General features: G+C 60.7%; 1 protein-coding gene across 1 annotated transcript in view; it reads left to right on the top strand.

Moving 5' to 3' along the window:
* Positions 1 to 14,866, top strand: part of LOC142466363 (uncharacterized) — a 790,214-nt gene that overhangs the window by 730,878 nt on the left and 44,470 nt on the right. The window lies entirely within an intron of this gene.

Below are 14,866 nucleotides of genomic sequence, written 5' to 3'. Positions count from 1 at the left end.
GGGGGGGAGAGATGGGAGATGCAGGGGGGGGGAGAGATGGGAGATGCAGGGGGGGGGGGAGAGATGGGAGATGCAGGGGGGGGGAGAGATGGGAGATGCAGGGGGGGGAGAGATGGGAGATGCAGGGGGGGAGATGCAGGGGGGGGAGAGATGGGAGATGCAGGGGGGGGGGAGAGATGGGAGATGCAGGGGGGGGGAGAGATGGGAGATGCAGGGGGGGGAGAGATGGGAGATGCAGGGGGGGGGAGAGATGGGAGATGCAGGGGGGGGAGAGATGGGAGATGCAGGGGGGGGAGAGATGGGAGATGCAGGGGGGGGAGAGATGGGAGATGCAGGGGGGGGGGAGAGATGGGAGATGCAGGGGGGGGGAGAGATGGGAGATGCAGGGGGGGGGAGAGATGGGAGATGCAGGGGGTGGGAGAGATGGGAGATGCAGGGGGGGGAGAGATGGGAGATGCAGGGGGGGGGAGAGATGGGAGATGCAGGGGGGGGAGAGATGGGAGATGCAGGGGGGGGAGAGATGGGAGATGCAGGGGGGGGAGAGATGGGAGATGCAGGGGGGGGGAGAGATGGGAGATGCAGGGGGGGGAGAGATGGGAGATGCAGGGGGGGGAGAGATGGGAGATGCAGGGGGGGGGGAGAGATGAGAGATGCAGGGGGGGGGAGAGATGGGAGATGCAGGGGGGGGGAGAGATGGGAGATGCAGGGGGGGGGAGAGATGGGAGATGCAGGGGGGGGGAGAGATGGGAGATGCAGGGGGGGGAGAGATGGGAGATGCAGGGGGGGGAGAGATGGGAGATGCAGGGGGGGGGAGAGATGGGAGATGCAGGGGGGGGGGAGAGATGGGAGATGAGATGCAGGGGGGGGAGAGATGGGAGATGCAGGGGGGGGGGGAGAGATGGGAGATGCAGGGGGGGGGAGAGATGGGAGATGCAAGGGGGGGGGGAGATGCAGGGGGGGGGAGATGCGGGGGGGGGAGAGATGGGAGATGCAGGGGGGGGGAGAGATGGGAGATGCAGGGGGGGGGAGAGATGGGAGATGCAGGGGGGGGAGAGATTGGAGATGCAGGGGGGGGGAGAGATGGGAGATGCAGGGGGGGGGAGAGATGGGAGATGCAGGGGGGGGAGAGATGGGAGATTCGGGGGGGGGGGGGAGACATGGGAGATGCAGGGGGGGGGGGGGAGAGATGGGAGATGCAGGGGGGGGGGAGAGATGGGAGATGCAAGGGGGGGGGAGATGCAGGGGGGGGGAGATGCGGGGGGGGGAGAGATGGGAGATGCAGGGGGGGGAGAGATGGGAGATGCAGGGGGGGGAGAGATGGGAGATGCAGGGGGGGGGGGAGAGATGGGAGATGCAGGGGGGGGAGAGATGGGAGATGCAGGGGGGGGAGAGATGGGAGATGCAGGGGGGGGAGAGATGGGAGATGCAGGGGGGGGGAGAGATGGGAGATGCAGGGGGGGAGAGATGGGAGATGCAGGGGGGGAGAGATGGGAGATGCAGGGGATGGGAGATGCAGGGGGTGGGAGAGATGGGAGATGCAGGGGGTGGGAGAGATGGGAGATGCAGGGGGTGGGAGAGATGGGAGATGCAGGGGGGGGAGAGATGGGAGATGCAGGGGGGGGAGAGATGGGAGATGCAGGGGGGGGAGAGATGGGAGATGCAGGGGGGGAGAGATGGGAGATGCAGGGGGGGGAGAGATGGGAGATGCAGGGGGGGAGAGATGGGAGATGCGGGGGGGTGGGATGGGAGATGCAGGGGGGGGAGATGGGAGATGGGGGGGGGGAGATGGGAGATGGGGGGGGGGAGATGGGAGATGGGGGGGGGGAGAGATGGGAGATGCAGGGGGGGGGAGAGATGGGAGATGCAGGGGGGGAGAGATGGGAGATGCAGGGGGGGGGGAGAGATGGGAGATGCAGGGGGGGGAGAGATGGGAGATGCAGGGGGGGGAGAGATGGGAGATGCAGGGGGGGAGAGATGGGAGATGCAGGGGGTGGGAGAGATGGGAGATGCAGGGGGGGGAGAGATGGGAGATGCAGGGGGGGGAGAGATGGGAGATGCAGGGGGGGAGAGATGGGAGATGCAGGGGGGGGGAGAGATGGGAGATGCAGGGGGGGGAGAGATGGGAGATGCAGGGGGGGAGAGATGGGAGATGCGGGGGGGTGGGATGGGAGATGCAGGGGGGGGAGATGGGAGATGCAGGGGGGGAGATGGGAGATGCAGGGGGGGGGGAGATGGGAGATGCAGGGGGGGGGAGGAGATGGGAGATGCAGGGGGGGGGGAGATGGGAGATGCAGGGGGGGGGAGATGGGAGATGCAGGGGGGGGGAGATGGGAGATGCAGGGGGGGGGAGATGGGAGATGCAGGGGGGGGGGAGATGGGAGATGCAGGGGGGGGGGAGATGGGAGATGCAGGGGGGGGGGAGATGGGAGATGCAGGGGGGGAGATGGGAGGTGGGGGGGAGATGGGAGATGCGGGGGGGGAGATGCGGGGGGGGGAGATGCAGGGGGGGGAGATGGGAGATGCGAGGGGGAGATGCAGGGGGGGGAGATGGGAGATGCGGGGGGGAGATGCAGGGGGGGGAGATGGGAGATGCGGGGGGGAGATGCAGGGGCGGGAGATGGGAGATGCGGGGGGGAGATGCGGGGGGGAGATGCAGGGGGGGGAGATGGGAGATGCAGGGGGGAGATGCAGGGGGGGAGATGGGAGATGCGGGGGGGAGATGCAGGGGGGGATATGGGAGATGCGGGGGGGAGATGCAGGGGGGGGAGATGGGAGATGCGGGGGGGAGATGCAGGGGGGGGAGATGGGAGATGCGGGGGGAGATGCAGGGGGGGGAGATGGGAGATGCGGGGGGAGATGGGAGATGCGGGGGGGAGATGCAGGGGGGGAGATGGGACATGCGGGGGGGAGATGCAGGGGGGGGAGATGGGACATGCGGGGGGAGATGCAGGGGGGGAGATGGGAGATGCGGGGGGAGATGCAGGGGGGGGAGATGGGAGATGCAGGGGGGGGGAGATGGGAGATGCGGGGGGGGGGGAGATGGGAGATGCGGGGGGGGGAGATGCGGGGGGGGAGATGGGAGATGCGGGGGGGGGGAGATGGGAGATGCGGGGGGGGGAGATGGGAGATGCGGGGGGGAGATGCGGGGGGGGGGAGATGGGAGATGCGGGGGGGGGAGATGGGAGATGCGGGGGGGGGAGATGGGAGATGCGGGGGGGGGAGATGCGGGGGGGGAGATGGGAGATGCGGGGGGGAGATGGGAGATGCGGGGGGGGAGATGCGGGGGGGAGATGGGAGATGCGGGGGGGGGAGATGGGAGATGCGGGGGGGGAGATGGGAGATGGGGGGGGGGAGATGGGAGATGCGGGGGGGAGATGGGAGATGCGGGGGGGGAGATGGGAGATGCGGGGGGGGAGATGGGAGATGCGGGGGGGATGGGAGATGCGGGGGGAGATGGGAGATGCGGGGGGAGATGGGAGATGCGGGGGGGATGGGAGATGAGGGGGGAGATGCGGGGGAGGAGATGCGGGCGGGGGAGGAGATGCGGGGGGGAGATGGGAGATGCGGGGGGGGAGATGGGAGATGCGGGGGGGAGATGGGAGATGCGGGGGGGGGAGATGGGAGATGCGGGGGGGGGGAGATGGGAGATGCGGGGGGGGGGAGATGGGAGATGCGGGGGGGGGGAGATGGGAGATGCGGGGGGGAGATGGGAGATGCGGGGGGGAGATGCGGGGGGGGGAGATGGGAGATGCGGGGGGAGATGGGAGATGCAGGGGGGGAGATGCGGGGGGCAGATGCAGGGGGGGGAGATGGGAGATGCAGGGGGGGAGATGCAGGGGGGGAGATGCAGGGGGGGAGATGCAGGAGGGGGGAGATGCAGGGGGGGGAGATGCAGGGGGGGGAGATGGGAGATGCAGGGGGGGGAGATGGGAGATGCAGGGGGGAAGATGGGAGATGCAGGGGGGGGAGATGGGGGATGCAGGGGGGAGATGGGAGATGCAGGGGGGGGAGATGGGAGATGCAGGGGGGGGAGATGGGAGATGCAGGGGGGGGAGATGGGAGATGCAGGGGGGGGGAGATGCAGGGGGGGGGAGATGGGAGATGCAGGGGGGGGAGATGGGAGATGCAGGGGGGGGGGAGATGGGAGATGCAGGTGGGGGAGATGGGAGATGCAGGGGGGGGAGATGCAGGGGGGATGGGAGATGCGGGGGTGGGATGGGAGATGCGGGGGTGGTATGGGAGATGCAGGGGGGATGGGAGATGCGGGGGTGGGATGGGAGATGCGGGGGGGGTGGGAGATGCGGGGGGGAGATGGGAGATGCGGGGGGGGTGGGAGATGCGGGGGGGAGATGGGAGATGCGGGGGGGAGATGGGAGATGCGGGGGGGAGATGGGAGATGCGGGGGGGGAGATGCGGGGGGGAGATGGGAGATGCGGGGGGGGGAGATGTGGTGGGGAGATGGGAGATGCGGGGGGGGAAATGGGAGATGCGGGGGGGGAGATGGGAGATGCGGGGGGGAGATGCAGGGGGGGCGAGATGGGAGATGCGGGGGGGAGATGCAGGGGGGGCGAGATGAGAGATGCGGGGGGGAGATGCAGGGGGGGCGAGATGGGAGATGCGGGGGGGGGAGATGCAGGGGGGGCGAGATGGGAGATGCAGGGGGGGCGAGATGGGAGATGCGGGGGGAGATGCAGGGGGGGGGAGATGGGAGATGCGGGGGGAGAGGCAGGGGGGGGAGATGGGAGATGCGGGGGGAGATGCAGGGGGGGGAGATGGGAGATGCGGGGGGAGATGCAGGGGGGGGAGATGGGAGATGCGGGGGGAGATGCAGGGGGGGAGATGGGAGATGCGGGGGGAGATGCAGGGGGGGGGAGATGGGAGATGCAGGGGGGGGGAGATGGGAGATGCAGGGGGGGGAGATGCAGGGGGGGGAGATGGGAGATGCAGGGGGGGGGGAGATGGGAGATGCGGGGGGAGATGCAGGGGGGGGAGATGGGAGATGCGGGGGAGATGCAGGGGGGGGGGGAGATGGGAGATGCGGGGGGAGATGCAGGGGGGGAGATGGGAGATGCAGGGGGGGGGAGATGGGAGATGGGAGATGCAGGGGGGGAGATGCAGGGGGGGGGAGATGCAGGGGGGGGAGATGGGAGATGCAGGGGGTGGGAGATGCAGGGGGTGGGAGATGCAGGGGGGATGGGAGATGGGAGATGCAGGGGGGGGGAGATGAGATGCAGGGAGGGGAGATGAGATGCAGGGTGGGGAGATGGGAGATGCAGGGGGGGGAGATGGGAGATGCAGGGGGGGGTAGATGGGAGATGCGGGGGGGGGAGATGGGGGATGCAGGGGGGATGGGAGATGCGGGGGTGGGATGGGAGATGCGGGGGTGGGGATGGGAGATGCGGGGGGAGATGGGAGATGCGGGGGGAGATGGGAGATGCGGTGGTGGGGTGGGAGATGCGGTGGTGGGGTGGGAGATGCGGGGGAGATGGGAGATGCAGGATGGGAGATGCAGGGGGGGGAGATGGGAGATGCAGGGGGGGGAGATGCGGGGGGGAGATGGGAGATGCGGGGGGGATAGGAGATGCGGGGGGGATGGGAGATGCGGTGGTGGGGTGGGAGATGCGGGGGGGATGGGAGATGTGGTGTTGGGGTGGGAGATGCGGGGGTGGATGGGAGATGCGGTGGTGGGGTGGGAGATGCGGGGGGGATGGGAGATGCGGGGGGGATGGGAGATGCGGGGGGGATGGGAGATGCGGGGGGGATGGGAGATGCGGGGGGGATGAGAGATGCGGGGGGGGATGGGAGATGCGGGTGGGGTGGGAGATGCGGGGGGGAGATGGGAGATGCAGGGGGGGAGATGCAGGGGGGGAGATGGGAGATGCAGGGGGGGAGATGGGAGATGCAGGGGGGGGAGATGGGAGATGCGGGGGGGAGATGCGGGGGGGAGATGCGGGGGGCGAGATGCAGGGGGGGGGATGGGAGATGCGGGGGGGATGGGAGATGCGGGGGGGATGGGAGATGCGGGGGGGAGTGGGAGATGGGGGGGGAGATGGGAGATGCGGGGGGGATGGGAGATGCAGGGGGAGATGCAGGGGGGAGATGGGAGATGCGGGGGGAGATGCAGGGGGGGAGATGGGAGATGCAGGGGGGGGAGATTGGAGATGCAGGGAGGGGGAGATGGGAGATGCAGGGGGATGGGAGATGCGGGGGTGGGATGGGAGATGCGGGGGTGGGGATGGGAGATGCGGGGGGAGATGGGAGATGCGGGGGTGGGGTGGGAGATGCGGGGTGGGTTGGGAGATGCAGGGTGGGGTGGGAGATGCAGGTGGGGTGGGAGATGCGGGGGTGGGGTGGGAGATGCGGGGGGGGTGGGAGATGCGGGGGGGAGATGGGACATGCAGGGGGGGGAGATGGGAGATGCAGGGGGGGGAGATGGGAGATGCAGGGGGGGGAGATGGGAGATGCGGGGGGGAGATGGGAGATGCAGGGGGGGGAGATGGGAGATGCGGGGGGTGGGAGATGCGGGGGGGAGTGGGAGATGCGGGGGGGATGGGAGATGGGGGGGGAGATGGGAGATGCGGGGGGGATGGGAAATGCAGGGGGGAGATGCGGGGGGATGGGAGATGCGGGGGGAGATGCAGGGGGGGAGATGGGAGATGGGGGGGAGATGGGAGATGGGGGGGAGATGGGAGATGCGGGGGGAGATGGGGGGGAGATGGGAGATGCGGGGGGGAGATGCAGGGGGAGAGATGGGAGATGCAGGGGGGGGAGATGGGAGATGCAGGGGGGGGGAGATGGGAGATGCAGGGGGGGGAGATGGGAGATGCAGGGGGGGGGAGATGGGAGATGCAGGGGGGGGGAGATGGGAGATGCAGGGGGGATGGGAGATGCAGGGGGGATGGGAGATGCAGGGGGGATGGGAGATGCAGGGGGGATGGGAGATGCGGGGGGGGATGGGAGATGCGGGGGTGGGGATGGGAGATGCGGGGGTGGGGATGGGAGATGCGGGGGTGGGGATGGGAGATGCGGGGGTGGGGATGGGAGATGCGGGGGTGGGGATGGGAGATGCGGGGGTGGGGATGGGAGATGCGGGGGGGATTAGAGATGGGGGGGGGATGGGAGATGGGGGGGGATGGGAGATGGGGGGGGGGATGGGAGATGGGGGGGGGGATGGGAGATGGGGGGGGGATGGGAGATGGGGGGGGGATGGGAGATGCGGGGGGGATGGGAGATGCGGGGGGAGATGCGGGTGTGGGGTGGGAGATGCGGGGGATGGGAGATGCGGGGGGGATGGGAGATGCGGGGGGGATGGGAGATGCGGGGGGGATGGGAGATGCGGGGGGGGAGATGGGAGATGCGGGGGGGGAGATGGGAGATGCAGGGGGGGAGATGCAGGGGGGGGAGGGGGGAGATGCGGGGGGGGAGATGCGGGGGGAGATGGGAGATGCGGGGGGGGAGATGCGGGGGGCGAGATGGGAGATGCGGGGGAGATGCAGTTGGGGGGGAGATGGGAGATGCGGGGGGGAGATGCGCGGGGGAGATGCAGGGGGGGGGAGATGGGAGATGCAGGGGGGGGGAGTTGGGAGATGCAGGGGGGGGGAGATGGGAGATGCAGGGGGGGGAGATGGGACATGCGGGGGGGGAGATGGGACATGCGGGGGGGGGAGATGGGAGATGCGGGGGGGGAGATGCGGGGGGGGAGATGGGAGATGCGCGGGGGGGGGGAGATGGGAGATGCGCGGGGGGGGAGATGGGAGATGCGCGGGGGGGGGAGATGGGAGATGCGCGGGGGGGGAGATGGGAGATGCGGGGGGGGAGATGGGAGATGCGGGGGGGAGAGATGGGAGATGCGGGGGGAGAGATGGGAGATGCGGGGGGGGAGATGGGAGATGCTGGGGGGAGATGGGCTATGCGGGGGGGGAGATGGGAGATGCGGGGGGGAGATGGGAGATGCGGGGGGGAGATGGGAGATGCGGGGGGGGATGCAGGGGGGGGAGATGCGAGATGCAGGGGGAGGGGGAGATGCAGGGGGGGAGATGCAGGGGGAGGGGGAGATGCAGGGGGGGAGATGGGAGATGCAGGGGGGGAGATGGGAGATGCAGGGGGGGGAGATGGGAGATGCAGGGGGGGGAGATGGGAGATGCAGGGGGGGGAGATGGGAGATGCAGGGGGGGGAGATGGGAGATGCAGGGGGGGAGATGGGAGATGCAGGGGGGGGAGATGCAGGGGGGGGAGATGCAGGGGGGGGAGATGCAGAGGGGGGAGATGGGAGATGCAGGGGGGGGAGATGGGAGATGCAGGGGGGGGGAGATGCAGGGGGGAGATGCAGGGGGGGGAGATGGGAGATGCAGGGGGGGGAGATGGGAGATGCAGGGGGGGAGATGGGAGATGCAGGGGGGGAGAGATGCGAGATGCAGGGGGGGGGGAGATGCAGGGGGGGGAGATGGGAGATGCAGGGGGGAGGGGGAGATGCAGGGGGAGGGGGAGATGCAGGGGGGAGGGGGAGATGGGAGATGCAGTGGGGAGGGGGAGATGGGAAATGCAGGGGGAGGGGGAGATGGGAGATGCAGGGGGGAGATGGGAGATGGGAGATGCAGGGGGGAGATGGGAGATGCAGGGGGGAGGGGGAGATGGGAGATGCAGGGGGGAGGGGGAGATGGGAGATGCAGGGGGGGGAGATGGGAGATGCAGGAGGGGGAGATGGGAGATGCAGGGGGGGGAGATGGGAGATGCAGGGGGGGAGATGGGAGGGGGAGGGGGGAGATGGGAGATGCAGCGGGGAGGGGGAGATGGGGGAGGGGGAGATGGAGGGGGAGATGGGAGATGCAGGGGGGAGGGGGAGATGGGAGATGCAGGGGGGAGGGGAAGATGCAGGGGGGAGGGGAAGATGCAGGGGGGAGGGGGAGATGCAGGGGGGGGGAGATGGGTGATGCAGGGGGGGGAGATGGGAGATGCAGGGGGAGGGGGAGATGGGTGATGCAGGGGGGAGATGGGAGATGCAGGGGGGAGGGGGAGATGGGAGATGCAGGGCGGAGGGGGAGATGGGAGATGCAGGGGGGGGAGATGGGAGATGCAGGGGGGGGAGATGGGTGATGCAGGGGGGGGAGATGGGAGATGCAGGGGGGGAGATGGGTGATGCAGGGGGGAGGGGGAGATGCAGGGGGGAGGGGAGATGGGAGATGCAGGGGGGAGGGGGAGATGGGAGATGCAGGGGGGGAGATGGGAGATGCAGGGGGGGAGATGGGAGATGCAGGGGGGGGATGGGAGATGCAGGGGGGAGGGGGAGATGCAGGGGGAGATGGGAGATGCAGGGGGAGGGGGAGATGGGAGATGCAGGGGGGAGGGGGAGATGGGAGATGAGGAGATGCAGTGGGGAGGTGGGGAGATGCAGGGGGGAGGTGGGGAGATGCAGGGGGGAGATGGGAGATGCAGGGGGGATATGAATAAATAAAGCCTACTGTATTTATTTTGGTTACTAATGCATTATTTACATCAGTTATGCACATATATGATGTTTGCAGTACAGTACATGCATTGTAAAGTGGAAAAAAGGTAGTGCTTCACTTTAAGTACATTTTCACTTTACATACATGCTCCGGTCCCATTGCGTATGTTAAAGCGTGGTATGTCTGTATACTTATTTGGTATATCCATGTATTCCTTTCCTTTCTAGAAAGATGTCCAACCTTTTTTTGAACAAATCTATTATATCTGCCATCATAGTCTCCATGGGTAATGAATTCCACATTTTAACTGCCCTTACTGTAAAGAACCATTTCCTTTGTTGCTGGTGAAATTTCCTTTCCCCCAACCTTAAGGGATGGCCCGAGTCCTTTGTACTGCCCGTGGGATGAATAGTTCTTTTGAAAGCTCCTTGGATTGTCCCCCAATATATTTGTATATAGTTATCATATCCCCTCTTAGACGCCTCCTTTCTAATGTAAATAAATCTAATTTAGCTTGCCTCTTATAAATTAAATTGTCCATCCCCTTGATTTAATTTCGCGGCTCTTCTCTGCACACTCTAGTTCCATAATGTCTTTTCTTAGGATTGGTGCCCAAAATTGTACTCCATATTCAAGGTGTGGTCTTACTAATGCTTTGTAAAGGGGCTTAATTATGTTTACTTCCCTTCCATCCATTGCCCGTTTAATGCAAGATAAGATATTGTTTGCATTTGCAGCTACTGCATAACTTTGGGCACTATTGCTAAGCCTGCTGTCTACAAGCACTCCTAAATCCTTCTCCATCAAGGATTCCCCCAATTTATCCCCATTTAATTTGTAAGTCGCCTTTTTATTCTTGCATCCCAAATGCATAACCTTATATTTATCTGTATTAAACCTCATCTGCCATTTACCTGCCCACATTTCCAGTCTCTCCAAGTCCTTCTGAAGAGAAATTACATCCTGCTCTGATTCTATTACCTTACACAATTTAGTACCATCAGCAAAGATGGAGACTTTGCTCTCGATGCCAACCTCAAGGTCATTGATAAACAAGTTAAAAAGCAGGGGTCCCAGTACCGATCCCTGAGGTACTCCACTCACGACTTTAGCCCAACCTGAAAAAGTTCAATTTATGACAACCCTCTGTTGTCTGTCCTTTAACCAGTTTTCAATCCAGGTGTATATTGTCGTGGGGGAGGGGGTTTGGCCCGGTATTAAAGGGGTTACACCCCTGTTAGCCACCCCCTAACCTCGCCTGGGAGGCAAGGGCTTAACTGGAATAATGTTCAGTATGGTTTTTATGCCCCTGCTTCAGCCCAAATGTGTGTCCCCAAATAATTGTGGATTTTCCCCCATTTCGGTGTTTGTACCAACACATACACTGGGTTTAGGTCAGGAGGGAAGGGGTTGATTGTATTTTTGTGTTTATGGCCCTTTGTTCCTTTTCCCGCCTTTGCAGTTGCGATTTAGCAGCTCGTCCATAGGCCGCCATTGAAGCCCCATGCAAGTCAATGGGAATTTCAGTGATTTGGGCCCGATATCTCAAAAGCCCAGCAGATGGCGCCAGTGTGGAGAAGCGGAGTTCCTCCATTGAAAGTGAATGGAGCCATACATTTCAATGGAGATTCCTCGACTCCGCTTTCCAGTATCGACTTGGCCGGCGGCCAAACTGCAGACCGCGAAAGCGGATACTATCTCTCCAAAAGAGCTTTGATCTGTTATGTGCTGTGGGAGCTTGGTCACGGCCAAGTTCAACCTTATTAAAGTTGGATCTCCGGTTCTTGGATAGCTAGCGGGTTAATTCCTTTTGCCCCTAGCTTAAGGGGGTCCCCTCACTCGACTCCAACAGGGTCCGACTGTCAATGACCCTGGGAAAGGGTCACGCACGCCAGGCGGGTCGCACCATTGACCGCAATGGCGGAGGTAAAAGCCGCGAGGTATAGCGGCTAAGTCAAAATGTGTAAAAACCTGAAGTCAACAACTCCGGTTCTGTAAGGACTAGAGGGCTGACATTTGGACCCCATGTAGTCATAGTTCCGGCATGACTGCATGGCAAATCCCGAACCTCTCCGAGCAACAGAACGGAGTAGGGCTAATTGTTTAATTTGGGTTTCTGCCATTGACTTCAATGGCAGAGAAAAGCAACTTCAGTAAAATGTGCATTTAAACTCATTTATTGTAACTCCAGTTCTGTGTGTCGTAGCGAGCTGAAACTTGGCTACCATGTAGAGTCCCCTCCGGCATGAGGGTCTGGCAAGTTCTAGCCCGCTCGGCCCAACCGAACGGAGTGTTTTGATTGCAGAAATATATTGTTTTTGGGTCCAGTAAAAAGCCCGGGAACGTTACTGGCTCTGCAATATATTAATATCCAGGGGGTCGATCATATGTCTTCACCGGACACCCTGATCAAAGGCTTCTTCCCCCTGATTGTATACACTAGGGCGGAGGAGAGCAGGACATGAGTAGTCCCAGAAGTGTCATATATCACACCTTTACACAAAGGCTTTCCTGACCAGATACACTTCTGGTAGACTTTGAGGCGCCCTTTCTTTAGTGTGGGGCTAGGGAAATGAGACCCCAAGTGGAAATTGTGCGCATGTGCCAACTAACTGGGGGCATGGTCCAACAATGCTTCCCACTTTAGCTGGCAAAAGGTAATTGGGTGCAGGTAATTGTTAACCAATAGCAAGAAAATAACCAGGGTTGGCGCTCAAGAGGAGATAGTGCCACAAAGAAATAATCCAAATTAGAACAGTGAAATAGTGACACCCTCTGGTAACCAGGGCTCACTACAAGAAAATAACCCAAAAAAGTGCAATAAACATATTTAATAAAACTAAAATGAATAATCAAAGGATTATCACTCAACCAAGACAAGATGGGAAAGTCTTCGTTTCCCCTGGGACGTAGTGGGTAGAGGTGACAAGGGAGCGGGACAACTTGCACATGTAAAAGAGAGATCACAAAAATAGTACAATACTGTAAAGCACAAAAATGATAATCCTATGAAATTCTGCAAAGGTTATACTGCAAGCAGACAGTGAGTAAAGGCATTTCACACATAAAGTGTACACGAACAGTAGTCCCACGTAGAGGGGCGTCTGGGGACCAGGATGGGATGGATAGGGTGCACTACAGCAGAGGACAAGCACACACCATAGCGCGAACTGTGCAACAATTTAATAAATTAAAAAACACTTCACAAGTGCTCACTTACAAAGTATAAGAAGTTATCAGGCAATAAGGAATCAGAGGTACAGGCATATAATCGAGGCAGATACCAAGATACGTGGAGGAGAGACGCTGAGCTGTTCGTTGCTTCTTGCGGCCGCAATTAGGAGCACCTGTGGCGGAGCGTCTCCATTCCAAACCTAATCGTGATTTCTGGAGAGCAAGGGGCGGTGAGATCATCATATGCCTGTACCTCTGATTCCTTATTGCCTGATAACTTCTTATACTTTGTATAGTGGCGGGAAAACATGAATCAATGGGAGTACATGGCTTCCTTGAAAAGGATGAAATCACCATTTAACCCTTTGGGTGCCCTTTTGATGTAGCTGCTATGTCACGGTGATGGGGTACCCAGGCCGATAATAAAGGTATTATGCCTGACTGGGTGCCCCTGAGCCATACAACATACACCTCTCTGTGCCTTCCTGTGCTGCCTCTACTCTCTTCTTGTGGCTCTGCTATGAACACCGACACAGTAGTTGAAATGCCAGCTGCAGCCCCATTGGATGGGAGCGGTCACGTCACCGCTCCTCCGCTTCCCCGAGCGGCAAATTTCAAACCTGCCTGTCTCTGGGAAGTTTCTCAGCCTCCGCATGCATCAGCAAGCATGCGGAGGGAGAAACTATAGCCGCGCTGATTACAGATGCAGGGGCTTTATGCATCTGTTCAGCGCGGCTCAGCCCGGCTCAGCGACACTGAGTGCACTATGTCCTGGGCCTAAGTGTTGAAAGCATATGGCTGATTGATATAGATAGCCTAGTATTAGCAGTGAAGTGTCATATCAATCTTGATACGATAGTGCACCTGTGTTATCTAAGGGGTTAAGTGATCAGTTGACAAAACTGCCCTATAGAGTAATGCCAAATAGCAGCTTTAGGTTTGGTAAGTAGATCCTAATGCTAAGATGTTGATTGCACACTATGCAAATATAGATGAATTAGGGCACTCTTAGTACTTTTTCTGAACTGCAGAATGTACTAAACTAGATAGAACACCATATAGATAGATAGTGGCAATTTGCTTAGCAATATGCCCTGAGCCCTAGGGCTTCTATCTATCCATATAAGGTTGTAAACTGACTGATCAATAGGTTGAAATCGTCTTAACCATTGACTAGGAGCACCAGTTGTTTGCTGTACCTAAATATCCCTGTATAGGGTTAATCTGTATGAGCAGTGTGACAGGGTGAAGTCAACCCCTATCAGTTATGCCTGGGAAACATATGTCTGAGTGCTTCATCCAGCACTCATAAGGGTTAACTCAGGTGGAAGCTAGCTAATCAGGATGTAAGCTGACACCTGAGAGCCAGCAAGGTAGATAAGGATCTTGTTACCAGCAGTAGCTGTCTGTCTGAGATTAGAGCACATGGATAGATGTGCTGCTAGCCAGAAGGATACAGCACACTACTTACTGCAGCCAAAGTAAGATTTCTTTCATTTGTTTGCATGACTGCTTAAAAAGACTCTTACGGTTTGGGTATGGTTTAGCCAGCCAGCCTGCTAGCTAGGACTGCTGTGTTAGTCAGTTTTCGCCCAACGTGGAGCAGGATTTATTTGCTTAAAGGGACAGTGTATCCGCATGTTATGTTGCTGTGGAGAAATAAAGCCACTGAACGTTTTCATTTATCCTGAAACTACACGTGTGTACTGTTCCCTGACCTCGGCTACAGGCCGTCCTGCCACAGGTGGTGTCAGAAGTGGGAGTTGGACGGGCCCTGTATCTGAAAGACCACACACACAGACGGGGGAAAAAAAGAAAAAAAAAAAATGGAGACAATTTTTTCTCAGTTCCTTGAGCAACAGCTCCAGCTAGCAGAGAAGCAAGCTGAGCGACAAGCCCAGCAAGATGAGCAACAGGCCCAGCGAGAGGAAAAGCTACTCCAATTGCTGGCCGAAGGCCCAGCCCCAGGCAGACCAGGGATTCCAAATAATCCACCGGTGATGCTGCATAAAATGAAGCCAAACGAAGACCCAGAGGCATTTCTCCTCACTTTTGAAAGGGTAGCCACGGCTGGACAGTTGATCGCTGGGTAACGACTCTGGCTCCACTCCTCATAGGGGAAGCTCAGGCAGCCTACCAGGCTCTTCCAGCAGACGAGGCCATGGACTATCAGCAACTAAAGGCTGCTATTCTGGATCGCCTAGGCCTCACTCCAGAGACCTACCGACAACGGTTCCGGACAGTCA

The sequence above is a fragment of the Ascaphus truei genome, chromosome 15 (assembly GCF_040206685.1).
Source record: "Ascaphus truei isolate aAscTru1 chromosome 15, aAscTru1.hap1, whole genome shotgun sequence".
Classification (NCBI taxonomy): domain Eukaryota; kingdom Metazoa; phylum Chordata; class Amphibia; order Anura; family Ascaphidae; genus Ascaphus; species Ascaphus truei.
This window is presented reverse-complemented; position numbering and strand designations above follow the sequence as displayed.